Here is a 27952-nt window from a genome sequence, read left to right as displayed (position 1 = left end):
ATTACAAAAAATTCTGTTTCACAAAGTTGTTAATATGTCATATCATGAACTTAGCACTTAAATATTCCTCTAAAATTTATATTAATTGAGCTTAAAGTGTGAAGCAATGGGATTTGGAAATGAAAAAAATCCAGTTAAACATTCAACTTTTGTCAATAATGACTAAGGCATGATTAATAAATTGTACTGCATTGAAAGCTCAATTATTAAAGCTGGCAACCTAATCAGGAAATTAAACTGTACAACCTGTAGTGAGGTTTGAAACTCAGCAATTGTAACTTCAAAGTGTTCAGCTGTATCAGTGGAATTGGTGGTTAAATCATTGAATGTGCAGTGCAATTAGTTGAATAGGAAAATCCTACAGTTTTACAATATGGAGATGAATCAGTTAAAGCTTCCTAGTGATTGCTAAATACCTGACTACTTTCTCAGCAACTATAGTTCTTGAATAATTCTCTAAATAAATATGGAAATGGAAATGAAGTTTAATGAAATGAAATAGTGAATATGAGATATTCTTGATAAATTTGGGAAAATTGGTATAATTTGAAAGTAGCTGGATAATTTTCTTTCACATGTGTTCACTGATTTACAGGGCTTCCTACTATATACTACATATTATTCTTGTTCTTTTAAATATCTTTTTTGATTATTAAATGTCTTTCCACTAGAAATTTTCTCAGAAGGTAAAGTTTCTTTCATCCAGAAGAATTAACCCATAGAGATACAGTATGTGGATCCATCTCAATAGAGTAACTATATCAGATATAATTTACCAAAAAAAAAGTAAAAATCTTTAAGATTTTTCTAGATGAAGGACTGTTATGGGACTGATCTGTTCTGGAGATTAAAAAAAAAATCCCTAGAGATTGAAAGTCCTGGTTATAGAAAGTTTCCTTAGTGCGGAAAGTTCAAAGATACAGCATTGTTTTTAATATTTCAGATAGGAAACAGAAAAGTATATTTGTAGATATGTGGTAGTTAAAAGCTGTAGTGTATATATTCTTTCACTTCAAAAATCTATGTTTGCAAGTTCAAGTTCTATACTTTAAGAAAATGTTCCCAATTTCAATTGGATTATTTAGCTCGTAAGTGTCAGGTTCTCTTAGCTGACATTCCACCTTCTGAACAAAACTTATAAAATCATCTTAATATGTTAAAGTTACAGATAAGCACAGATTTTTTTAAAGAATGCTAATGTTTTATAATACTGATTTGATGCTATTGTCACAAAATGTATTTTAAAAGTACTTAGGAAAAATGGAAATTTGGTTTTTTTGGGGGGTTTTGGGGGATTTTTTTTTGCTTTTGAGGGCTGCATCCACAGCATATGGAGGTTCCCAGGCTAGGGGTCGAACCCAAGCTATAGCAGCTGTGCTATACCACAGCACAGCAACACCAGATCCGAGCTGCATCTGTGACCTATACCACAGCTCATGGCAACACTGGATCCTTGACCCATTGAGCGAGGCCAGGGATTGAACCTGCAACTCATGGTTCCTAGTTGGATTCGTTTCCACTGCACCATGGCAGGAACTCTGAAAAATGGAAATTTGGAATCAGAAGAATATTTAGGTCTTTTCCCTAAACCTCTAGACTGGAAACAACAAATTCAAAAGCCTATTGGACTTAGCCAGGTCATATAAAAGAGTGAGATTTGAAGACACAATGGGAACTGATGGGATTTCTAAAAAATTAGAGTAGGTCTGCTCTAAAGGAGCAAATGACCCTACTTGAGCTGAATGTCACCCCTCAATCTAATAGAAAAAGCAGTTTAGAAGTTCCTGTGTGATTCAGCCTGTTAAGGACCCAACTAGTATCTATAAGTATGCAGGTTCGATCCCTGGCCTTGCTCAGTGGGTTAAAGATCCAATATTGCCACAATCTGTGGCATAGGTTGCAGATGGGGCTCAGATCTATTGTTGCATGGCTGTGGTCAGGCTGGCAGCTGAAGCTCAGACTGGACACCTAGCCTTGCTTATGCTGCAAGTGTGGACAGAAAAAGAAAAAAGAAAAGGCAGGTTAAGAGAAACCAGAAAAACTTAGTTTTTTATTTTGAAATCATGAATTAAATATTGCCTACTTTAAAAAAAAAAAAAGACATGATGATGCTGTCCCAATACAATACAACTTCTGTGTACCAGTTTACCAGTTTTTATCTAAATAGAACCTTATTATAGAAGTCATCTTCTGTTGACACAGTGATAGGGATGGGGCACTAAGTTCTTCATGAAACAGTTCCCTTAACCAAGAGTCAACACTGTCAGAAGTTATTCCTTACCATCACTAAGAATTCTAAAGCAGGAAAGTCAAAAGATGGTCAATTCATTGTTTTACTTTAAATGGGAAAACTGAGACCCATAAAGTTCAAATCTTTCACCCAAAGCCATATCACTGTTTAATAAGAGAGCCAGGAAAAAAACCAAAAAGCAACCAAACTTACCATGTAAGTACTCTCATGGTGGACATCCCCATATGTGTTATAATATTTAATCTTTAAGCAATTCTGTGATGTTGATACCCTAAGCCACGCTTTACAAATTAATAAACAGCTTCAGGTCAATTGCCTGTTATTACACAGCTACTAAGTATCAGACTAATCATCTGAACAACATTCCTTATTCCCAGGCTAGCACTTTTCACATTTTGCTACCAATCATTGCATAAAAAAAGTAACTATTCCTATCCTGCAAACAGATCTCTTTGGAAAACTCTTCAGATTATGGCTCTTTACAGTATTTCCCCTTTACTACTCATATTGATTAGTATTTATAGTAGACACAGCTGATTTGTGGCAGGCTTTTGGACATTTCAGTCATTATCTGGCAGAAGGCTTTACTGATCTTTGGTTAGACCTGAAGAGGTAATACCATTTGCTGTTAGGATCAAATAAATAAGATAGACACTTAAACTTAGTTTCTCCAAAACTGTTAGGACTTGGCAAGTATTGCTACCAAATGTCATTTTAGTCACTACAGTGCGTTCTAGCTGGGACATACACACAAGAGCCATAGCTGACAGTGGACACCAGTTGGAATGTGTCAGTCAGTGCAGGGCCAGCCATTTTCCATGAATTCAAGACTTACTCCTTGATATGAGAGACGATACCCAAGGTGAATTGTTTTTCAATACAACGAAAGGTTGCAATCCCTTAGGCAAATACAGTTAAACCTTCGGTGTTGATTTTATTTTTATTCATGCCAAACATCCAAATTAAGCAGATACTGGGTTAAATCAAAATAATATAAAAGAGCTAGCATTAAAATGTATTCATTAGATTTATGACATACTTAGAGCAGGAGTTAAAAATAGAATTTATATGCCAGTGGTATCCAATATGCTAAAAATTATTTTAACTCATTTCAATAAATATATTTATGAAAGCTTATCTAAATTTGGCCATGCTACTTAATTTATCACACCTCACTATTTATTCCTGTCCTTGGACATAAAAACTTGTAATGCTTGTTTTATTTTAATACATGTAAATAGCTCCACTTTTCACATTAGACTCCTAATGAGATGAAGGCAGAGGCTTTGTCCTATCGTTGATTATATAAGCTTCATATGGAGTTTAATAAAAAAATGAATTGATAATGCAAGATGAAACATGGAAGTTGCCAGGGGGTAAAGAATGTTAAGTAATCATTCTTAATCAGAAGAGAGCTCAGATAGTAATGGACATATCAAAATTGATAAGAAAGTTATCTATGAAGAATAACAAAGTAATATTTAGAATTTTCAAAGTTGAAAGAAAAAATATACAGGAACAATATATGAAAGTAAAAATGAAAAGGAAAAACAAGCAAACTTGCTATGAAATTAGTTTTTTTAAGCCCAAAGTGGCTAGGGGTGATAGGAAAGAACAGAGTGAAAATATTCTCTGTCGTCTCCATTGATCCCAAGTCACTGGGAACTCAGATAAGGCATCGTAATGGTCAGTAGTCACATTAGACCAATGGGCTTCATTTAAAATACTTGATCTTTCATATATTATGGATCTAGAGAGAAGCTAGCATACAAAGATTAATCATAATCAATAGTCTAAGAGGAAATATAAAAATCTCTCTTAAAGAGATTTGCATCCAGCAAATATGTGTATGCATATTCTGTTTTAATTTCTCCTTTTGCAACTCTTAAATGGTTATATACACTGCTAATTATTTTAACAGTTGCTTCCTTAAAATCTTAGGGTGAATTCTAATTAGAGGCTAGTTTGAGTACAAATCCATCTACCTCACTACAAAAGTCTTACCTTGTATAATATACTATTTTTTTCCAGTGTTGTCTAGCTTAGTTTCTTCCAAGGTGATCTTATAACAGTCTTTCTTCCAAGGTGATCATATAACAATTTTTAAAAATTCAGATCTGTTTGAATAGTCACGCTTCCATCCTAGTTTATTTTTTTCTATTTATCTCACAATGATCCAATTATTATTATTATTAGATTCAAACCCTCCAAATTTTCCAGCATTGTTTTGATGCCTGAACACATTTGTCTTCATCATCTTTCCCCCAAAACATCTCCATATAATCAATATCTCTTCATATTTTCACTCTTTTGTAGAACTGAAAATTCCTTTATATAAGAGCCATTTGGTTTAAGGCAAGATGCCAACTAAAAGCAAGACTTTTGTTACCTCAATTTCCTAATCCTTTACTCAAATTCATATGCATTGTCTCCTTGGAAAGTTATGACTAAAGGAAAAAAGAATAGCAATATGATATTCCATCTTCTAGCATCTTATTGAGTCATGAGTTATGTGCACGATTTATATATACAGAAAGGAATATTACATTTAACATAGATTCTTGATTACTGTCGGTTGTAGTGTCCATGACAAGGTACCACTCAGACCTTTAACTGCAGGGACTGTGATTGTAGCCATTGCACCCTGAAATTCACCATGTTTGCACAAGACAGTGCTTCTCCTGGGCTGCTTCCAGCCAGTGCTTTAATCATGCTGATTCCTAGGAGAGGAATAATCCTTTAGAAGGGCAACTGTGCTTCAAGAAATCTTCAGCTTTGCCAAATTTCTGTTAGAATTATGTGGCAGTCTAGGATCCTTCCACTTACCCATCCTTCCCTCTCTCCTTCAGAAGGGTCAGGCCTGCATTATGTATTTTCATCTGTCTAGCTTTCCTCTGGTTTGTCTCCCTTCACACACCTTTCTCCTTGTAAATGGCTTGAATGTAATCCCACTTGACCTCTGCTCTTTAAGGGACCAAGACCACCACACTGGGCTGCTTCTTTGTGTTGTTAATGTTAGTAATGACTGTTAGACAGCAAGCAAATAATGCACAAAAACTATATATGATTTTTCTCATGTGGAAAATGCCTTGTGGATTTCTGGTTAAACATAGTGGATGCATGAATTTATCTCTTTTCTCTACTGAAATTCTTCTGCAATGGTGGCAATTAAATTAAAGACAAATAAGTATAGACAACTACAGAGTGAATGATAAAGTAACAAGATGAGAGATGTCAATGAAACTTTGTAAATCAAGCATTTTGGGGGAGTGGTAAACTAATAGAGTGAAGAAAGTCAATGCCAGGGAAACTTTTTCCTTTAGGTTTCCATTTATAATTAAGAGTTGATAATAGTACCTACTTCTGTATGTTATTTATTTATTTTTTTGGAGAAAGTAAGCTAATGCACATCTATCACCTAGAAATTAGAGCATTTACCTCATTCACAGTAAATATTCAAGAAATATTAACTGCTATTAAGCTACTATCATTCTGCCCAACTCAAAAAATTATCTAGTTTCCCTGCCAGAGTAACTAGTATTTAAATAAAATGTATAAAGTCTCATGGAATGATGAAGAAAGCACCAGGGAAAGAGATTGCATACATTCTTGGAAAGCCAGGAAATCCATAATATGATAATTTAAAACTTGGCAGTTTTGCAAATTTTATATGTAGATCTAGATATGGATATGAATATCAAGATCTATTTCAATTATGCAACAAATATGGAAACATAAAAAATAACAGTAAGGCAGTAAAATATTTAATTTTCTTTACAAATACGATAAGCTTTTCAGTAACCAAAAAAAAAAAAAACAAAAAACCTGAGAGCTACTACTTGGAAAGAAGCTTCTGAGTCAAAAAAAAAAAAAGCAACATCAGCAGTTTGACTGTGAGAGGTTGAAGCACATAAAAACATGGGAAAATTTCAAAACTTCTCATTGACACAGTGTTCTACATTCTGGTGCTTGAAGTCTTTCCTCTTCTCTGCCTATCTTTATTTACTCCAAACACCTTCTATATTGGTTATTCCTGATACCCTAAATTTACCTTCATTTCATCATCACACCTCTTAGTTATTTTACCAGTGATTCCCTAGAGAAACTTCACATTTCACCTACTAAATTTGTAATACAAGAAAAGGCAAGCAGTACTTCACAACTGGTCAGTGAGTATAGGGAAGGGTCACAGGCTGCATTAGGAGAGGGGTTGCTGGGTGTGACATTGCAGTGTCATCAATGTCTTTGCTCAAATAGTTTCTAAAACACAAGTCTAATTATGTCTCTTTCCTACTTAACACCATTCATAAGCTCCCACAAAATCTACTGCCGCTTTCTACTACTGGGGTTGCCGGGTGCGGTAGAGTTGATTTGGGCATAATAACAGTTAATATTTCTTGAATATTTACTGTGAATGAGGTAAATGCTCTAATTTATATGTGATGGATGTGCATTAGGATCACATCTGCAACCTACACCACAGCTCATTAGTGGAGCCCACTCCTTGGTTCCCAGCCAGACTCAGGTGGATGAGAAATATGAAATGGAGAGATGCCTTTACAAAATTTATGATCTGTTTATTTATAAAGAACTATTTCTGAAGTCATCAAAATAATAAAAAAATGAACCGATGTATTTTCTCAACTGGAGGAAAAAACAATGAATGCAACTAGCAATATATGGTCTGGGCCCAATTATATGATACCTATAACCTCTCAGGTTAAGAGTATTATTCCTTAGCTGTAAAAACCAAATGGTTACATATACATGATCTCTACAAGAATCCCAAACTGCTCTTTCTGATTATCTCCAAACTTCTAGTCATCCCCATTCTTCATGTGTAACCTATGTGGAACTGCAGATCACTCAGAAATCTTTACAGGACTTCCAAGCCACTGTCACTCTCCCTCTCAAAGAGAGAGGCACAGAGTCCTACTGTTTTCATAGCTCTCTACTTTTTGGCTCTTTACGAGCATCAATAAAATAGCTGTGTAAGCATTTCCTCGTGAGGTCATAGGTCACAGTGAGCGATCTGAGAGCAAATGAGCTGTGCGGACTTTGAAAAACTACCTATCTCATCCAGAGACTTGGAATTTATATGTTATAGCCAGCACACACTTGATGTTCAGTACACTTTAAGTAAACAGATTAACAGGTTTGATTGGTCTCCTCCACTTCTGCTTCCATCCTACTTGGTGTCATCCATGTCTGCTCAAATAGTTTCTAAAACACAAGTCTAATTATGTCTCTTTCCTACTTAACACCATTCATAAGCTCCCACAAAATCTACTGCCCTTTCTGAAATAATCGTATGGCTTAAAAGAACCTGCTAGGCCCTGGTAGAAATTCAAAATCCTGAGTTTTAACCAGACCTATTAAATGAAAATCTTTGGGGTAGGGGTTCTGGGATTTGCATGATTAACAAAGTCTCTAAGGTTAGGTTTGCATGCTGAGTTATGAGAACTACTGACTCACAGGAAAATTTTAAGCTGGTTAACTTGTTACATGAGTCACACCACCATTTAGTCCTTAAATTTCTATTTTTCTATTCCCCATTTCTTTCTTTCCCCCTTTCTTTTCTTTTTTTTTTTTGTCTTTTTTAGGGCCATACTTGCGGTACATGGACGTTCCCAGGATAGGGGTTGAATCAGAACTGCAGCTGCTGGCCTATGCCACAGCCACAGCAACACAGGATCCGAGCTGAGTCTGCAACCTACACCACAGCTCATGGCAACACCGCATCCTTAACCCACTGAATAAGGCGAGGGTTCGAACCTGCATCCTCATGGATGCTTGTCAGATTTGTTTCCACTGCGCCACAATGGGAACTCCCTGACCCTTACATTTCTAGTCTCAGTTCCCATATTGTTGACCTGCCTTACTGATTTTATACCAACAGCACTGTACAGCTTTTATTATCTCCAAGAAAATGATGCTCTCTTCCTGTTTTTGAATTTTTTCATCTTTTGCTCAGCCTTTCTCCTTCACTTCTGTAGTCTTAAGAACTCAAATTTCAGGGAGTTCCCATTGTGGCGCAGTGGAAACGAGTATCCATGAGGATGTGGGTTCGATCCCTGGCCTCGCTCAGTGGTCTGGATAGCTAGCGTTGCCTGGAGCTGTGGTGTAGGTCACAGACTTTGCTCATATCCTGCATTGCTGTGGCTGTGGTGTAGACCAGCAGCTGCACCTCAAATTCAATCCCAGCCTGTTAACTTCCATATGCTGTGGGTGTGGCCCTAAAAAGCAAAACAAAAAAACAAAACCCTCAAATTTCATATTTCATAATCCGCCTCAGGTATGATCTCTTTCCAAATGCTTGTCTAATGTCCTATAAACTTAAATAATTGACCCCTCCCTCTTATGACATTCCTGCATATTTCTATTTCTGTCTGGGTTTCTCACAGGGCATTTGTTTATATCTCCTCTCCTAGCCTCTGAATGCCTTTAGTACAAGGCCTATATTGTAGTCTTCTCTTTAAACAAATCCTTAGTAGACCCAGCACTTTAAATACATATTTTTTTATGGATATTTGGTGGATGATTGCATGCAGACAAAGTGTGTTTGGTCATTCATGCAGTGTTTTCCTTTTTTTCTGTCAAAATTATCTCTGAAAAACAAATCTGTTTATGGGAAACTTTTTTTTAATGCTTCTTAAATAACATGTTCTCATTAAGAAAGGTAGAATCCATATTGAAGAAGATGCTGATTTTTACTAATACACTGGTGTTAACAATTTAGAGATTAAATTAGAAATAAAAAGTTTAACATGGAGAAGCAAATCAAGATGTGCTATTCATGTGTTTTCTATTCTTTAAGAGGAAACTGCTTATGCTGGTTCTAAATTAAGATTTAATTTTTAATACATTGCTTATTAAAAAAAACCCTAATGTTAATAAGGGAAAGTAATGTGTTTTATTCACCCATTCTCTTAAATTCTTACGCAAAGAACTTCCAACTTCTCTTCACTGAGAATATATGCCAAATGTCTCAGCAGTTTAAGTACCAGATTAGCACCTGCTTTAAGAATTTAGGAGGCACTAATTGACCTGAAAACAGCCCAACATGAGCAGCAGGCATGGTGCTATGTTTGCTTCAAATTCAAAGTCTTGTTGCCAACATTTACCTAATGTAAATATAAAAAAAGCAAATTGAACAGTACCATCTCTTGTGTACTGAATCCTTCTCTCATTGAGCCAAATTCTCCCCTGGAGCATGCCATTCCTTGGAACCTAGATAAGCATCCAGTGAGATGGATTAACACTCTGAAGTCACTAGGGTATCATCAAGACTTTGTTGTTGATGCTACTGTGTCTTTGGCACTGGGGAAAACCTGGCTCATCTTGTTAGTAGCAGAAAAAATGTAATTTAAGTGAGCTGCCAGGATAATTAGAGCAGGTGAACAGTAGACAGAAATAATGCTCTGAAGAGATGAAAGAAAATGCTTAGATTCTTTTTCACTTTATTTCCATGCTAACAAATGCTATTGGTCTCTGTTTGCTTATGTGTCTCTGTCAATCCTGGGTAGTAAATTATGCGTTTAGGGAGACATTAACTCTTCCAAGCCACTTGCAGACTATTTAGTACATTTTTGAGTGGTGCTAATTGACAGAGTTTTAAATGAAAACATCACAAAAAATGTGATATTTAGCTATACTGATTTAAGAATGTCTGAAATTCACAGGAGAATGAGTCATTGTCATCATTTTGGGAAAGAAATGCAATTCCAGATTCCTGTCAGTATTTAATTATATGAGAACAGTGAGTCAGTAGCTTCTTATATTTGGGAAATTTAGATTAAGTATATGCTAAAGGTTTGTAGACAAGAAAGTTTACTTCCCAAAACCTTAATAGGTCCCAAATCCTAAGAATAAAATTCAAAAGATATTTGGTTGTTTTTCCAAGGGAATTGGACTGCAATCTCTTTAATCAGTATTATTTCCAATAATCTTTCTGTGTAAAATGAAAATGCTCTGCAAAGTCTAGCCTAGCAATTCCTCCATGAATACATTTTATGCATTTGTGTCTCTATATTTCATGTGTATTGCTCTTATTGGAAAGTTCACTTCCTTGTTCCTAATGAACAATGATCTTCCTACTATCACTTATGTTTGGCTCATGGTAACCAGTACCCCCCACCCAAAAATAATTGAACAATGATACACAGAAAAAAAATTTAGGACAAAAACTACATGCAAATTTGTGAGGCTGAAAGACCCTCTTGCAAAATGATGCAATATAATTTAACTCTGTTATAATTATATTAAACAACACTGAAAGAATCAAGGACAAGATGCTGATCTAAGAAACATTGGAAATGAGTGGAGTTTGTAAGGTTAAAGGCCCAAAAAACTTTACATGAGCCCTGTATTCTGGTTGATAAACTTGTTTCCATTGGGGATTAACAATTCTGATACCACCATACATGTTTACTAGAATTAAAAAGTTAAGTCAGTGAATAACATCTGTATCTATCTCACTAATATACTTCCTGCTGTCAGATAAAAAGTCTTAGAAGCAAAGATGTCCCAATCTCAAGGAGCATACCTAGTGCCCAGATGTTGCTTTCTAAAAACCATTCTCTGATAAAAGGAATTAAGAATTCTTGGAGAAATGGCTGATTGTAGGATAAGATCAGGCAGTATATAAGATGGGCTTTGGATATCTTGTATCCCAGAAAATAAAGGAATGTTAAAAAAAAAATACAAAAATGGTGGTAAGTCAAAGGGAAATTGGAGCAAACTGATGGAGCCCCCAATAGTCAGAACTTGGGGGGGGGGAACCTCATTCAAAAAAGTAAGTAAAGTTGTTTTGGATTATAAATAAAATTATAAAATAAACAAGCATGATTCCAAACCAGTATAAATCAATGATATAAAAATAAATAAATGGAAAAAGGAAGGCAAATAGAGCATGTAGAAAAATATTTTCTTAATTATATAGATATTTGACTTTCAAAGAAGGGGCACTTAAATTTGCAGTCATCAATTGTGGACTGTACATAGTAAATTCCTTTGATAGAGCATAGTATGGAAAAGAATAAAATACAGAGCCTTTTACAGTGGGTAAACCTGGCAAACACCATTTCAACAAGTAGGTCAAAATCAATCTCATAGGTTGTAAGTTAAGGTAATAGTATATTTCCTTGATATGATATGAAGAAAATGGCCATTTAACTTGTGTCTTCCTCCCCAAAATCCATAGCCACAATCTAATCATGAGTTAAATGTTAGACAGATACCATTTGGGCACCCTAAAAAAAACCTGGCCAGAACTACTCAAAACTATCAAGATCATAAAAGTAGGAAAAGTCTAAGAAACTGTCACATCCAAGAGGAACCTAAAGAGACATGGCAATGAGTATATGTGGTCTCCAGGATGAGATCCTGTATAAGCATATTAGGAGAAAACCCAGAAAACAGGCATAAACTATTGTCTTTATCTGTGAAAGATACCATAAAAAATGTCATAAATCAGGTGACCTATCAACAACAGAAATTTATTTCTCACAGTGAAGGCTGGAGTGTCCAAGATCAAAGTGCCAGCAGACATAGTGTCTGGTGAGAACCCACTTTGTGGTTCATAGACAGCCTTCTTTTCATCTGGTCTCCCATGGTCTTACATGATAAAAAAGACAACTTAGCTCTCTGGAATCTCTTTGGAAAGGGCATTAATTGCAATCATAAGAGCACCTTTATGACTTAATTACCTTCCAAAGGTCCCAACTCAAAATACCATCGTATTGGGAATTAGATTTCAATATATGAATTTGGGGAAGAACACAAACATTCAATCCATAGCAAATATGGACTTTAATAATAATAACGTATTAATAGTTTCATTAATAATTATGAAAACACCATGTTAATGTAAGATGCTAATAACAGAGGAAGAACTCTACTATGTTGTTTTCTATAAATTTAACTCTTTAAAAAATTAGAGTCTATTTAAAAAAATCAAGTTGGTCAAAAGTAATAAGCCAAAATAAATTCTGTAAAGCTGCTTGGTTGAATCAACTTGGTCAGCAGGACAACTTAGAGTAAATATCTTGCTTGAACCAGTAATGTACCATTTATATTTGACAATCTGTTATCATTTTTTTCTATACAACGGTATTATTTTCTAAGTAGTCATTATCCCATTAATTATTTAGTTAAAAATGAATGATTTAAAGAGATAATTGTTAATTTTAGGTATTACTCAAATTTAATTAAATATTGTATACAAACTAAAATTTCTACTTACTAGACACATATATTTCTTCCTGCAGATTTTACTCTGTTTCACTCTTTTGAATGATAAACACAAAAATTTCTGAGTGGTCACGTCAAGTGACAGAATTAAAGTAACTTAAGTTCTTCTTTTTTGATTTTACAAATGCTGTGCTTTCAAAGTTTATTTCAAATGTGCTAGTTTAACACAGGAATATGCGGTACAACAAGTGCTGAACATATAAGTTGAATCTCAGAAAAACTCAAATCATCCTACCCTCTTATGAACTTGCTATCAAAACAAGTCTGTGTAGCTGAATCCCAACTTGTCAGGGGACAACTTTATAACTGGAGATTCTCCAAATTAAAATCCATGTAGAAATCAATGTCCATTAAATCAGAAGTAATAAAAATGTAATGTTACATATGATTTCCATATATATATATAATTAAAATCAACATATCCATATCTTTTTTTAGCACTTAGAACAACAAAATATTTGTTTTTCCCCTAGGAGCAATGTTTTATAATTTTGAAGTTATTTAGCATTGCCAGTGCATGGTAGCTATAGAAAGCAGATTGTTTATTACAGATAAAAGATCAACACTTAGTTATGTATTTACTATGTAATTAATTGTTAAGTATTAATTTTTTAAAACTTCTATACAGAGCGCACATGCATTTCTTGCTGATAGCTTGGAAGATCCATTAAACCCTGACTCTTTGATTACCATTGATATGAACATTGCTTTTTTTCACCTCCTTGAGGATTTGTATTTTTTTCCTATTTTTAAATACTAATTCAAAATATGAAGGTCCTGCTCTTCCTTGTGACAAAAATATTGTAACTTAAAAAATTAAATGAGTAGTTTTAACAAACAATATAATTTGCTTCTGTTAAATACATAATTTTCAGAAGAAATGGGACTATACAATGCAAATTGCTCTTAATCACTTGTAAATTATGTAATCAATAACACTATTACTAGACTCCCTCTTATTACCATAACAACCCAACAGGGATGACCTACAATAAATCAAAAATGAAAAATCAGATCACTAAGAATAAATCATGGATCAAAACAGTTTAAAGAATCCAGTCCTCCCAATTAAAATGTAAAATCATCTCAATTTTGCATGAACTTTATCAATTATCAGAAATTTTAACCTAATATATATGCCCTTCAGCATTAATCATTATTTTTGAACACATTTTTTACTTTGACTAGCTCATGGTATATCAACTTTCATTTAGTCCAGCCACTTCCAATGAAACAGTTTTCACTCTTTAAATGTGTTACATAATAATTATAGTGAGATTTATGCTCCTTAAGATCTTATTCATTTTTGGCTCTTTAGTAAGTCTCAATGAATTTGTTACATCAGAAAAATTTCCATGATAGTTCCGTATTTCTTGGAATGTTTTTTTCATGTTTTCACAACTGAGAAGGTAGGAATTATATAAATGAGCTGATTTGTTGCTTCATATTAATATTGCATTTTTGTATGTTAAATTATATATGTATAGTTACATATATATAATATATATCTAAAGTTCAAATATATGTATATATTTTTTTCAGGCCATAAATAGCATCTGCATTTACAATTTCTAAAAAAATGACTTGTAGCACTATGGAAATTTATAGTTTTAAATGTTTACATTAAAAAGAAAGATTTTATACCTGGAGAAAACAACAAACAAAAACCCAACTAAATTATTATCAAAAACATAAATAAATAAAAGTGAGGTGGGTGAGGATGTGAATAAGTTGTAATCCTTGCATACTGTTGGTGAGAAAGTAAAATGATGTATTCACTGTGAAAAACAGTATAAAACATCTTCAAAAATTAAAAATAGACCTACTATGAGACCTAGCAATCCCACTTTGTGGTATATATTCAAGAGAATTGAAATTCACATCTCAAAGAAATGATCTGCACTTCCATGTTCATTGCAACATTATTTACAATAGCCAAAATTTAAAACGATCTAAATATTCACTGATGGATAAATGGACAAAGGAAATACGGTATATTCATAAATGGAATATTAGTTGGCCTAAGTAAAAGAAAAAAAATTCTTGATATTTGGGACAATATGGAAGAAGTGGAGGACATTTTACTGAGTGAATTTAACCAGTCATATAAGAACAGATACTACACGATCCTACTTATATGAGGTATCCTAAATAGTCAGATTTAAAGAGAGATTAGAATGATGGTTACCAGGGCCCAGGGAGCAGGAGAAATGGGGATTTGTTGTTCAACAGTTATAAAATTTCAGTTAATTATGGTAAATATTTTCTAGAGATCTACTGCAACATATAGTGTCTATACTTTGTAATACATACAGTGCACTTACATTTTGTATTAGGAGGATGAATATCAAGTTGCCTTATTCATTCACACAAGCACACAGACACACAAAAAAACAAACAAATGGGCAGGAGATTTTGAAGGTGATGGATATATTTATTCCCTTGATTGTGTTGGTGGTTTCACTGATAAGAGTATGTGTTTGACTCCACCAAACAGGATACATTAAATTTGAGCAGTTTTTGTTATATTTCAGTGAACTCATAACTGAAGCACATTTCATTGAAATTTTAAATCTATAAAACAAAGAAATTTCAAAATACTTCTGAAAAAAAAGAAGTGCACCTACAAAAAAAAAAAATAAGTTTAGACTGACAAATGACTTCCATATCATCAATGACAAGCAGAGGAACGCTTTGAAGTAAAATCTTCAAATTGCCATATGAACTAAATTTCAAACCTACACTTTATATCCAGTAGAAGTCTCATTTAATTGAATGGGGGAAATACAAGGTCTCAGAATGTTGAATTCATTATCCTCTTTGAAATTCTTATAGAGGGTACTCATATAATTTATCATCCAAACTAGGATACTTCTCATCCTTAATTTTAGTAGATGATAAATAATTATTAATTAATCAGTTAATATTTGTAAAAGGGTTAATGAGGTCTATCCTTTGCAAACTCAGGCAATATTGCCTACGTCTGGGTTACATACTCATTCAAAGAGAGAAAAACCTATATAAGAAAAAATAATAGTTAAATTGCTTAGTAAAATACTGTTTTCTACAACAATCTGCATTTCTAAATTTCCAGAACTGAAATTCCAGACAATAGCAGTGCAGCAGTAATGATGGTAGATAGAAGATGGGGAAACAAGGAGAAGATGAGTGTGTTTTGAAGCAATTGTTTCGTTCAACTACATTTAATTTCATAAATTATCATTAGACATACATAAACATAAGAATGACTTCAGTAAGTTAGGGGGACCATAAGAAAAATTAAAACAAAATGCATGATTTTCATAGCAACCGAACAGTGATCCCATCCAATTAGAGACAGGAATGGAAAAATCAAGACAAAAATAATATATTGTATATAGAGAGCAAATATGAGGGTGAAAATATGGTATATCACAATCACTGCAATAAATTGACGAAACATACCGTCACATCAAGAAAGAAGTCATACACACGTACAAACATCTTAGATCCATCAAGTCCGCAAGAAACAGTAAAGCAAGTATCTACACAAAAATGGGGAAAACTAAGGACCTGAAAAAGATTATTCAGGGAAGTATAAAACAAACTAGTACAGCAGTTTTAATATCAATCAATATAGAATAATGTAGTGATGTCAAAAGACACAAAGCGTGTTATACACAATAAAAGAAAAGGGTTAACTATCTTGAATACACACATTTAACACATGCTCTTAGGAATATGTGAGGCAACAACTACCAGAGCCATTAAGATAAATAGAAGTAGAAATAGATAAGTAGTAGTTGAGAATTTTAACAAATCCTAAAAAAATATTGGGCAGACACACAGAAAGATATTGAAAAATTTTTTTTGTTTTGCTTTTTTTATAGGACCATACCTGGGGCACATGGAAGTTCCCAGGCTGGGGTAGAATCTGAGCTGCAGCTACTGGCCTCTTCCACAGCCACAGCAACGCCAGATCCAAACAAGCCACATCTGCGACCTACACCACACCTCATGGCAAGGCTGGATCCTTAACCCACTGAGCAAGGCCAGGAATGAAACCTGCATTCTCAGGGATACTAATTAGGTATCCACTGAGCAACAATAGGAAATCCCAAAATATAAAAAAAATTCGGTAGCTGAATTAATAAAAGTGAACTATAAGTATATTCAGGAACTTTACAACCAAGAGATGAAAACATTTTTTGAGCACACTTAGAATATTCTCAATAAAACTAGTACATTCTAAGCCCCAAAGAAAGTTTAATAATTTTCAAATGAATTAAACCCCCACTTCTTAAATTTAAATATTCTGAACGTAAAGCAATTAAGTAAAAAATAAAAAGATGTCTAGCTAGATTGATGCTTAGAAACTTATTTACAATTCATTTTGTGACTTCATTTTAAAAATTACTTATCAAAAGCTATCCTCAATAAAAATCAGTTGTTCTAACAAATGATATTTAATAACTTTATAACACTCTATTTTACAAGTGTACACTTTAAAATCAATCCTCTCTTATTAATCTTCTCTTATATTAGGTAGTTTGCCACACTATTATACTAGAAATAACTGAAAAACATGCTTGTATACAAAGCTCTTTAAACATTTCTAGGTTATTTTTTCTTGATGATAATATCCTTGTAGGAATTACCACGTTATTTGGTATGAGCTGCTCTTTTTATAGCCATAAGACTTCTGTAAGAAAAATAGCTTCTACTAATTTGTAATTATTTTATCATTGCTTCTTATCAATGTCAACGATGATCTTTTTATTGCCAAATACAACAGACATTTTCCACTCTTAGTTTAATTTGAATTCTCAGAACATTTCAAATAATTGATGATGAAGACTCAATCTTCACTGCTTCAGTGAAGTTACATGATCCTACTTTTTCTTAAACAATAAAGAAGGTTATTTCTTTGTTTACTTTCCTGCAGATTAGTTGATCCTTAAATATTAAGATGCGTTAGTGTTCTTTTCTCCATAGACTCTCCATCACACTGTGCTTGGTATACATATGTGCTCATAACTCCCACATTCACTCCTCCTACTGGACCTATCCTATGAATTCCAAATTCATAATCCAAGTTTACTTGATTCTTCTACTGTGATGTCTCTGAGTTATATCAAGTTTAATATCTCCAAAATGAAGTTCTCATTTTTATTTCAAACTTATCTTGCACCAGTTTTTTCCTGGGCAATAAAATCCATGCAAATACCAAGACAGGAATAACAGCTAGGCTTTACTCCACCCTCTGGCCCTCACATCCGACTTAATGCAAATTCTATCCTTTCTGTGTAATAAACACATTCTACCTCTCTCGATCTCTCCTGGTAACACTCTTTTCCAAGCCACAGTCCATTCTTGGACCATTGCCATATGCTCTTAACTGCATTCTCCCATGACTTTCTTGTACATTCTTTGTTGGAGAGTGATTTTTGAAAAGTGGAATTTACGTCATGTCAGTCAACTACGTGAAATCTTGTAATAGCTTTCCATTAGATTTTGAATACAATCCAAATTCCTTAACATGACCTAGTGACCCAGCTCCAGCTTCTTTCTCCTATTTCATCTCTAGCGGCCTCCCCTTTCTTACCAGGCTCCAGCCACAACACTTTCTGTCTGTTCCTATAACATACCATTTCACATCTAACACCAAGGTCTTGCCCTGACTGTTCATTCCTTTTTCCTGGAATATCCTTCTGAAATTTGATCTATTTACTCCTTACAGTTTAGAGAAAATCGAAATAACTTCTGTGATGACATACCTTCCTGTTACATTCTGGATGCCTTGGTAGCACTTATTTCCTTATCACTTAATGCAATTTACTGTTGTTATGTCTAGTTTTATGTTTATTTTCCTTAGTTTTGTCTTTTAATTCACACAATTTTTTTGCTACTTCTTTCACCACAACATAGGGACAGGAGAGTAGAGATTGTATTTACCTTGTTCCTGATTCTGAACAGTTATTTACTATTTACCGTGGTGAATGGCAGAAAGAAAACTTAAATTATTAAATGCAATTTGCACATATGAAAGACATCTCTGTGAACTTTAAACAATGGATGTATATTTTTAAAATACTTGTCATAACTTTTGTTTGTAAAAATTCTTATAAGTCAGACAGCAGGGATAAAAATAGGTTTTATTTTATGTTATTTTTTATTTTTACAGCCGCACCTGCTGTATATGGAAATTCCCAGGCCAGGGGTGGAATTGGAGCTGCTGCTACAGGCCTATGGCATAGCCATAGCAACATTGTATCTGAGCTATGTCTGTGACCTATGCGGCAGCTTGGGCAATGCCCTATCCTTAACCCTCTGTGATACCAAGGATCAAACACATATCTTCAGGGACACTGTTGGGTTCTTAATCCACTGAGCCACAATAGGAACACCTTTTATTTTGTCTTTATTCTAATTTTCTTTGAACATTTTCTATATATATTTTCTTTTAGCTTTACTGAGAGTTAATTGACAAAGTGGTAAGATATTTGAATTGTATATTATGATTTTGTATATGTATTATACATTGTGAAAAGATTTCCTCATCTAGTCAGTTAACACATTCATCACCTCACATACTTTTTTTTGTTTATTTGTTGTTTCTAGTTTTGTTTTAGTAAGACGTTCTCTACTTTTAGCAACTTTCAATTATACAACACAGTGTTATGAAATAGAATCACCATGTTAGGTATTATATCCTCAGATGTCATTCATTTTATAGTTGAAAATTTGTACCTTTTATCAACCTCTTCCCTTTTCTCCCATGTCCCATCCCTTGGCAACTGCTTTTCTAATCTCTGTTTCTATGATTTTGATTTTTTTTTTTAAAGATTCTGGGTATATTTACACAGTATTTGTCTTTCAATGTTTGTCTTCTTTTTCTTAGCATAATACCCTCAAAGATCATCCATGCCATTGCAAATGGCAGGATTTCTTTCTTTCTCATGACTGAATAATATTCCATTGTTTATGTATGTGTATATGTGATATATATCCTCTAATTTTTATTCTTTCATCAGTTAGAAGACACTTGCATTGTTTCCATGTCTTAGCTATTATGAATTGTGCTGCAGTGAACAAGGTACTGTAGATCTCTTTGATATGCAGTTTTAATTTCCTTCAAATATATACACAGAAGTGGGATTACTGATCATATGTAGTACTATTTTAATTTTTGAGGAAACTCCATACTGTTTTCCATGGAGCTTTCCCCATTTACATTTTCACCAACAGTGCACAAAGATTCTCTTTTTTTTCACATCCTTCCCAAGACTTGTTATCTCCTGTGATTTTTTTTTTTTGAAGATAACCATTCTAACAGGTTTGAAGTACTATCTCCTTGTACTTTTGATCTGTATTTCCTCGATCATAGTGATATTAAGCATCTTTTCATGTACCGTTGGCTATGTCTCTTTAGAAGAATGTCTAGTCACTTCCTTTCCCCCTTTTAAATGTCTTTTTTTTTCTTTTTTTTTTTTTTTGGCTATTAAGCTAAGGATACCCATTAGCTTAATATTTTGGATATAAACCCATTTTCAAATATATGACTTGTGAGCATTCTCTTCCCTTCTGAATATTGTTGTCTAGAAATTTATTGATGTTTCCCTTTGCTTTGAATAATCTTTTTTAGCATGGTATAGTCTCATTTGTTTATTTTTGCTTTTATTACCTTTGCTTTTGGTGACAAATCTAAAAATCTAAGATGAGACCAAAATTAGGGGGCTTATTTAATATTTTTCCTCAAGATTTTTTATTTCTGGTGCTACATTTAAGTCTTTTACCCACTTTGAATGATTTTTGTGTATGTTGTAAGGTAGGAATCCAGTTCCATCCTTTTATATGTGGCTATCCGGTTTTCCCATATTATTTATTGAAGAGATTATGCTTTCCCCATTGCATATGCTTGTTTTCTTCATCATGAACTACTAAGCAATAAATAAATACGTTTATTTCTAGGGTCTTCATTCTGTATATCTATTTGACTGTGTTTATATCAATGCCATACTATGTTGGTTACTATAGCTTTGTAATATAGTTTGACATTAGGAAGTGTAATGTTTCCAGCTTTGTTCTTCTTTTTCAGGATTGCTTTGGTTAATTGGGTCTCTCGTAGTTCCATACAGATTTTAAGTCTTTTTTATTTTCCTATTTCTGTAAAAATCATCATTGGGATTTTGATAAGTATTATACTGAATTTATAGATTACTGTAAATCATTTTATTAAAATCAATTATTCTAATTCATGACCATAGTATACAGACCCTTCACCTCCTTGGTTAAATTTATTTCTAAGAACTTTATTATTTTTAACACAATTGTGTATGGGATTGTTTTCTTAATTTCTGATAGTTTATTAGCATACAGAAATACAACTGATTTTTGTATATTGGTTTTGTATCTGAAAATTTACTGAACTTATTAGCTCTAACAGTTTTCTGTTGCAGTCCATTTATAATATCATGTTACCTGCAAATTGTGAGAGTTTACTTCTTCCTCTCTAATACAAATATATTTTATTTCTTTTCCTTTCCTAATTGCTCTGGCTAGGACTTCTGTTACTATATTGAGTAAAAATGGAAAGAATGAATATCCTTGTCTTTTTCAGGTTTATAGCAGAAAAGCTTTCAGCTTTTCAGCATTTTATAGGACATTAGCAGTGAGCCTGTCATATGTGATCTTTATTATTTTGAAATATATTTCCTTTGTATCCTTTGGTGAGAATTTTTCATCAAGAGTAAATGTTAATATCTGTCAAATTATATTTATGCATCTATTGAGATGATTGTATGATGTTTATATTTTTGTTGTTGTGGTGTATCACATTAATTGATTTGCAGCAGTCGAACTATCCTTGCCTTTCTGGAATAACTCTCAGTTGATCATGGTGTATGATATTTTTAGTATACTCTTGAATATGTTTGATAATATTTTGCTGATAACTTTTGCATTAATATTCATAAAGGTGATTGGCCTTTTATTTTATTTTATCTATTTTAATTTTTCTCCTAGTGTCCTTTTCTAGTTGATGCATTTGAGTAATGCTGGCCTTGTAAAATGAGTTTAGGAGTGTTCCCTCCTCTTCTATTTTATGAAAGATTTTGAGAAGGATTGGCACTAATTCTTCTTTATATTTGGCACAATTCAATAGTTAAGCCCTCTGGTTCTGGGTTTTTATTTATTAGGAAGTTTTTGATTGCTGGTTCAAACTTCTTTCTAATAATTTTTTAGAATTTCTGCTTCTTCATGTTCAGTCTTGGCAACTTGTATGTTTCTAGGAATTTATTTCTATATATGATGTATCTTTTTTTAAGTTTTTCAATTTTTTGATATATATTTGTTCATAGCAGCAACTTACTATCCTTCATTTTGTGGTATCAGTCTTCAAGTCTCTTTTTCATTTATGGTTTTATTTATTTATGCCCTCTCTTTTTTTTTTTTTTCCACAGTAACTCTAGCTAAAGGTTTGACTATTTTGTTTACCTTTTCAAGAAAAATTAGCTCTTAGTATCACTATCTTTTTTTTTTCTTTTCAATATTTATTTTATTTCTACTCTTTTCTCTCTTATTCTAATACTAACTTTGGGCTTAGTTGGTTTTCTTCTTTTTCTATTTCCTTGAAGTATAAGCTAGGTTGTTTATTAGCTCTTTATTTGTATTAATGAATGTGTTTATTGCTATAAAACTTACAACTTAGAACTGAATTTGCTGCATCATTATTTCCACAACTTCCAAAGGGAATATTTAGAAGTATATGTTTTCAAGTGGTTTATAAAATAAGCTGAAAATTTTTCATCTGCATCATATCATTTTTTCAAATTTTTTTCTGGAAAATATGTAATTTCCTTATTATGAATCCTGCTTATTTCTTACCAAATATATTTAAGCTATTTTTACTTGTTTCTATTGCATATTTTATTTTTACTTCCAAATTAATAATGTAAGGACTCTTTTAATATTAATATATCTTCAGAGGCAGCCTAATTAAGATTTGAGTTCCAACATCTTCAATTTATTTATTTAGAGTTTGCATGTAAAAAAGTATATCAACTGCAAATTATAATATCTCCTTTTCCAGAAGGAGTTTATCTTTTAATCCTTACATTTCTGGTAATGTCTCTTGCCAAGCTTGCAAATGATGTGAGTATGGAAATATCAATCTATGGATCTTTTCTTTCCAAGCTCCTTAAATGCCATTCCATTATTTTCTCTACTTAATATTTTAAAGTTTATTTCTAGGGATAAATTGTTTTGCAGCCTATATAGGTATTAGTATTACAGATTTCCCCCCTATCTTTGAGATCTGAAATTTGCATCAAAATGTGTTTAGGAGTTTTGTTAATTTATGTTTTGGAATATCTGATGAGCCTGTACAATTGTGCTTATTAAAAGATTTTCAGCTCAAGAATATTTGACTTCCTTTCTGTTATATCTTTGTTGTTTATTTCTCATATCTCTTGCTTTCTAAATTTGAAATATTTTTACACATATGCTGATATCTACTTTTCATCACTTGTTCTTTTATCACCTCATTTCTTTATACAAGTCTATAAATTATGGAGAATATTTCTGTCTTTCCCTTTACTGATTCTGATTACGAAACTTCAAAATTATTGGCTCAATTCTAATATTTAATTTGACATTGCTATTTTTTAGCTCTATATTCTCTTTCCTAAGTTCAAACACTGTATGATCTATGACAATAATTTTGTACAAAGTATTTAAGTCTTAAATTTTAATCTAAATGTATTACTAGTGATACAATCATTTAGTAAAAAAATGTTGTCTAATACCTGACAGTTCCTTTTTCAAAAATATAGCATTATTGTATATATCTGGTGCTTTTCCTGTTTGTGTTAATTCCCACAGAATAAAGTATATTTTTGCTGTATGCCAAGATTTAACTTGATCTAAATCCTTAATGTGAGGGTTCTTTATTCATAGAACCTAGTCACATTAGTTATATATATATACATATATCCCAGAATTTCAGAAAACTTAATGAAACTGAGTGAGATACAGAGCTATAGTCAGTGGCCATAAGAAATGGGTCTTAAATCCTGTAGAGTTCAAGTCCCAATTAACATAGGTCGTGTTTAGATTTCTGCTTCCCCATTTGGTTACACTGTATGATGTTACCCCCATAGAGTTTTCAAGGAACAAATAGATAAAATTTCATCCTTTGAAGTTTTAAAGCAAATTTTAGGTAGGATATAACTTTGAAAATGTAATTGATCAGATTTTTTTCTCTCTCCCCCATCATCCAGGCCATGTCACTAATAGACTATATAATGTACGAGTTCTAAAAGATATATTAGAAAATAAAGCAAGATTTAGAAGTGGTTAGCCCTTGTGCGCAGTAGCTCTGCTTCCTGCTCATCACCCCAACAGCAAGTTTAACTCTTAATAATGTCAGAGGTGCCAATAACTATTTGAGAAACCAAGGGCACATCAAACTGTATTCCTTCTTCCTCTGGAAAGATGGAATGGAATTTAGTCAGTATTGCTATGGTTTAGTCAAATAGCAGAATTTCTCAGAGAAACAGAAGAGGGAACAGAATTGCTTCAATGAGAGGAACAGTTGTTCTACAGCAGTCACAGAGTTGTAATAAGGGGACTCTGTAGAGGAAAGTGGCCTAGATCTAAGATGTTAATATAATTTCCCAATCAAACTAAGACACTTTAGGATAAATCAGAAGTACTATTAGTATAAACTTGTTCAATAGGGATATACTATTCCAAGGAAACCAGGATATATAGCCACTCTCTTTAGATTCTACAGGTGGAGAACTAGTGGGAACAAGATTATTTGGTGGGGATAGATGACTACATCTGCAAGTAAAGTTCAATGACACATCTTCTGGCACCATATATAACTGAGAGATTAATCTAGGCTTTTGCTACTCAAAGTCTGGTCCTCCCTAACAGCATCATCAGCAGCTGTTTCTTAAAAATATACTATCTCAGGTCTTATCACTTATCAAATCATCCATTATTGAATCAGAATTATCCCTTGTTGAATCTGCTTATAGAAATCCCAGGTGAGCAGTTCCCATTATGGTCTTAACAGGTTAAGAACCCAGCATATTGTCTGTGAAGATGCCTCGCTCAGTGGGTTAAGGATCTGGTGTTGCGGCAAACTATGGTGTAGGTCACAGATGAGGCTCAGATCCGGTGTTGCTGTGGCTGTGGCTTACACCTCAGCTGTAGCTCTGATTTGACCCTGAGCCTGGTAACTTCCATATGCTGCAGGTGTGGCAATAAAACATAAAAAAATAAATAAAATAAGATGTCTGGTAAGCGCTTGTCAAGACCCAGCTTCATCATATATCAAAGCCTAAATGTGACCCTCTCACTCTTATATTCAGGCAGAGGAAGAAAACAGGGAAGGGAGTCTCAACTGACAAAAATTTCTTCCAAATTGAGGAGTTTATGTGAACAGGTAAGATTAATCCAGCTTAAATGAAGTGTCAAGAGAGTGATTAAGTTCAGTCAAAAACTTGGTTTTATTATCTCAATAATTTATCTAATATTAATTATGTTTAGTATAAAAACTGAGAATGAAGTAGGACAGTTTTCCCATTTTTTCTGTGATGGAGTTAGTTACCTTTGTTTCTAGCTTTTTGCTTGGTATATATAGCTAGATCAAATGTAGGCCAGGAACAGGTGCTACCACAGACAATTTCAGAGATGATGGTAAATTCTATATTTGCTGCCTTTGCTGCTGATCCTTGCTCTTTGGAAAAATAACTGGACTAGTAAAGGTGTGTTGGAGTGGGTATCTTCTACTCGATTCCCAAGGAAGCTGTTTCTAATCATGAACAGCTTGGTTGATCCATTGACTTTTCCTTTAATCTAGTGGTAGCTATACTATATCTAAGAAAAATTCCTTAAAATTTTGTTGCATGGATGCCTCTGCTTCTTTTGCCAATGCAATGCCACTTCCCTCTCCAGTTGTATTTGCATTTTTGTATTCAGTTTAGGCTGGAAACGAAAGGCAAAATGTGCTAATCGTTTCTCCTTATAACCCAGATATCCTCATAAATTCTGCTTGAGAAGATATTCCAAATCAAATTGAAATATTAATGTGTTTCCAAGTCTACTTTATCAACACAAAGGAAATGTGCTAGACAGGGGCATACAGAGGACAGATGTGGATTGTATAAGGGGAAAGGGGAAAGATATATAATGGGTATGGCAAAGATACTTTGTCGGAGCCATATTTTTGTTGAGTTATCTCTTATCTGGCCAGCTCAGACTCTGAAGAGGTTTTGTGGTGATTTTCTCCCAGCATTTATTTATAGAGACCTCGGTGAACTGCCGTACTGAATCCTCCCAAAACTACTTGAATACAGCTGGTCATATAAAGTCAGTTTGAGGAAAAAAAAAATCACAGACTTCCTCTAAGTACTAAAAAATATATTTCCTATTAGAGATATTTTATAGTAATATTGTGATACATTTTATCACATCAGGAGGTAAGGTGTCTTTCAAACATAAAAGACCTCCATAAAATGAACCACATGCTATGTAATGTATTTTGATGCTACATTAGCAAGGCCTGTCTGATGCTGTCAAGAAGTCTAATATTACAGAAACATAATGCTTGCAGGAATTATGAGCTTGGGTATTAAGTGTTAAGAACACTTCAGTTTAATGAGTAAAAGAATTATCTTGTCATGAAGAGAATACATTCAAGCCAATAAGCACCATACGCGGTAAGTCTGAGTGAAAATAATTATTTCCTTTGAGAAAAATCAAAATAGATCCTTTTAAATTGTAACTTGTATTAAATTTTTTTTTTCCCAAATCACACATGGATTTTTATACATCCTCCCAAAGTGGTCCACAATTTAGTTTTTATACAGTTATAATACAGGTCATTACATTAACTATCATTTCTGCCAACACATCCATTCAGCAAACCAATGAACTTTCTCATGTCTATTCTAGATAAAATATATGCTCTTCTGGAACTTTTAAAAATATGTGTTCTTTTGGAACTTTTGAAACAAATTAATTGGAGGTGAAATCCCTTCATAGAAGACAATTGAAAGAAATGGAAACAGTTTTGATTAGTCACAAGAGTTTACGTTTGTAAGATTATAGCTATTTCCTGTTATGTACCTTCTTGCAGGGTATATTAGCAGCAAGAAATATAAAAATCTGAGTTTAAGTAGCAAGACATGGAAACAACCTAAATGTCTATCGACAGAGGAGTGGATAAAGAAGATGTGGTACATATACACAGTGGAATGTTACTCAGCCATTGAAAGGAAAGAAATAATGGCATTTGCAGCAACATGGATGGACTTAGAAATTATCATGCTAAGTGAAGTTAGTCAGACAGTGAGATACCAACATCAAATGCTATCACCTACATGTGGAATCTAAAAAAAAGGACACAGTGACCTTCCTTGCAGAACAGATACTGACTCACAGACTTTGAAAAACTTATGATTTCTAAAGGAGACAGGTTGGTGGTGGGAGGATGGGCTGGGGGTTTGGGATGGAAATGCTATAAAATTGGGTTGTGATGATTGTTGTACAACTATAAATGTAATAAAATTCATTAAGCAATAAAAAAATCTGAGTTTAAATGTAACTGCTGAAGGAGATAGGCCTAGTTATAAACTGGCAGTACTTTATAACCTGATGGTTAGATTTAGGAAGTACCACTTTGTATGAGCCAGTTCTGCCAAGTGTGCACCAAAGCATAAAGAGACCACAGGAATTGTGCCAGGGGATAATAGAAAAAGTACACTTGCCTATCCTGTCTTCATATTAGTAGGCAATATAAAATATTTTGTTATATTAAAAGTGGATTCTTGCTATTTGTGTATGTCTTATTCACTTTTGAATCCTCAAAAGGCAGCAGATATTTCAGAAGGGCATTGATCCACATATAAGAGAAGGTCTTCATGTAGCCTCCTGGTTTTCCAACTATTCACTATCCAACTATTCAATGCAATGGGACCTATAGAGCATTTCTTTCCAATAGAAGAATTCAGTTAAGGGACACAAGGAGAGTTGTAAAATGAAAGCAGTGTATTTGGTTAAGCCTGTGGCAGGCATAAGAGAAAGACAAAAACATGAAGCACAGACAAATTGCCTGTATGAGACATAAGAATTAGAAAATTAGGAATGAGATCACACATGAGAAGCTCTCAGATTATTTTACATATGCATGAATCAATAGAATAAATAAAAAGGGCCTGAATTGGGTAAAAGTAATCAGATAAAGCAGAAGTTTCAGTTGTTGAAAGGAATGAGGATGGTACTTAAAAATATCCTAAAGTTCAATTACCCTTTTTTTTTTAATAGAAATGGTTAAAGACAAAACTTATTTTGAACATATTTTTTAAATGTTATTAAAGTGTTGTTTTTTGTTTTTTGTTTTTTGTTTTGTTTTGTTTTTTTTATGCCTACCTAAGAGATAGTGTGACACAGTGGTAAGCA

At 33.4% G+C, this 27952-nt stretch overlaps 1 long non-coding RNA gene across 2 annotated transcripts in view; it reads left to right on the top strand.

The window, feature by feature from the left end:
* The window catches only part of LOC102163241 (uncharacterized), an 80937-nt gene extending 53856 nt beyond the window's left edge, over window positions 1–27081 (top strand). The window contains exons 4-5 of one of the 2 annotated variants that reach the window (XR_014820065.1): window positions 24862–24935; window positions 26631–27081. This is a non-coding gene — a long non-coding RNA (uncharacterized LOC102163241). The remainder of the gene's footprint in view (window positions 1–24861; window positions 24936–26630) is intronic. The other variant, XR_014820066.1, reaches the window with a different exon arrangement.
* The last annotated feature ends 871 nt before the right edge of the window (window positions 27082–27952 follow it).

The sequence above is a fragment of the Sus scrofa genome, chromosome 11 (genome assembly GCF_054392235.1).
Source record: "Sus scrofa isolate SSC_HxYL_T2T_F1_AM1 chromosome 11, Sscrofa_HxYL_maternal_Yorkshire_Landrace_v2.0, whole genome shotgun sequence".
Taxonomy (NCBI): Eukaryota; Metazoa; Chordata; class Mammalia; order Artiodactyla; family Suidae; genus Sus; species Sus scrofa.
This window is presented reverse-complemented; position numbering and strand designations above follow the sequence as displayed.